The sequence below is a fragment of the Tupaia chinensis genome, unplaced genomic scaffold (assembly GCF_000334495.1).
Source record: "Tupaia chinensis unplaced genomic scaffold, TupChi_1.0 Scaffold139943_1, whole genome shotgun sequence".
In the NCBI taxonomy this organism is placed as follows: domain Eukaryota; kingdom Metazoa; phylum Chordata; class Mammalia; order Scandentia; family Tupaiidae; genus Tupaia; species Tupaia belangeri.
This window is the reverse complement of record NW_006199822.1, coordinates 2394303-2396160: the sequence shown is the minus strand read 5'-3', so window position 1 is coordinate 2396160 and position 1858 is coordinate 2394303.

Genomic DNA, 1858 nt, shown 5'->3' with positions numbered 1-1858 from the left:
CCCAACATGAACCTGGAACTTTCCCATGTGGCCCAACCTTTCAGAGCATATTTTACAGTGCTACCATCTGGCCCACTCAGTCATTTCTGGAGAGATGATCTTTAGATTCCCCAGGCTTTGGTCTGACTTTTCGTCTCTGAGTTCATGTTTAAGTGCATGTGTGTTGCAAAGTGGGGTGTGGGGGAGGAGCATTGGAGGAGATGGCTTATGTGACCTGTGACAGAGGGAAGAGTCAGAGTGCTGGGCATAATTGCCTTGGATCCTCTGGTCCCCTTGGCCACCTCCCTTCTGTCTGCCTCTACTCTCTGCCTTTTGTTTCAAGCTTCCAAGCTGAAGAAATGCCAGATATTGTGACATTCAAAAATTCCATGTGACTTGGGCTGGGAAGCAGTGCTGAGGCTTAGCTGGCATGGGGAGAAATCATGAGTCATCCATGACTCCTCCCCGCCCAATCTTCCCTGGTTGCAAAGCCTCTCCCCCGCCCCCACCTCCATTTTCTTCACTGTCTCTGAGCTCCATCTCACCTCATTCTTTGGCTGAGTCCACAGCACTTCTCTCATCACCTGGGCATCCTCTGTTATAGCGCCTTCTTACTACAATGTGATTATTGACTGACCCACCAGCTCCCCACCAGACTGGAAGCTTCCGAAGGCAGAGGGCTGTGCATTCCCAGTATCTAGGACTATTCCTGACTTAATAAATGTTCCAAAGAGTCCATCAGAACAGCTGCTGGGTGCTCTCTGTCTTCAAGCCCTTTTAAAAGTACCCGTGAGGTATCACAGGGGAAGGAGGTGATATGGACACCACCTTTAATTTCAAACACAATATTCAAAATATTTCAAAAGCGATATATAAAATTTAATGAAAAGGAGTTTATAATTATTACCAACATGCCAATTTGAAGTCCTGGAACATTATGAAAATAGAAGGTGGTATCCCATCTCCATAGTGACCAAATGCTGATCAACAAGCTATGTATGATTGTTTGGGTCTGAGCTACCTGGGAAAATCTGTGTGTGTGTGTGGGGGGGGGCGTGAGTGTATGTGTGTGTGCACATGTGAACATTACCCACAGACATTAGCCAAATTTGAGAGTCACTATTTACATCTTTCCCCATCTAGTATGTTTAAATTACGGCAGTTAACCAAAAAGAGAGCCTGCTCTTAGCTCATTAAAAACAATTACAACAATATCAACAACAATAATAAAAATGGTTTGAATGTCCCCATGAAAACACACGCTGAAATTTAACTGCCAATGTAACTTGGGAGGTGGGGCCTTTAAGAGGTGATTAATGCTGTTATCACGGGTTAGTTATCTCAAATGGGCTCCTTATAAAACTGCCCTCTTTCACTGTCTCATGCACGTACTTTTACCTTATGCCCTCCTGCCACGGGATAACCCTCACCAGGTGCTGGTGCTATATTCGTGAACTTCCCAGCCTCCAGAACCTGTAAGTCAAATAAACTTGTGTTGTTTATGAATATAAGCCAGTCCAGGGGATTTCGTTATGGAAGCAGAAAAATGAAGGTCACGTGGAGAACAAGGTTTTATTTATTTATCTATTTTAGGTTTTTGCTATCGGGTATATGTGCTTGCCAGAGAGATACAGTGAGAGGGAAAGTGAGACATCGCCCCCAAAGCGAGATGGACACTCTGCAATCCCTTTTCTTATATTCTCCTCCTGGGATTTGGGGCATACATGCACACACACCGGCATGATTTTCTAGCCGTTGGGTCCGGAACTCAAACTGTCCTCATCCATGTGGGAGTGCAGCTGCCTGAACCACATACCACCTGCAGATCCCTGACAAAAGATTTTTTTTTTTTTTGAGAGGTTTTTGCCATAGGGTGTGT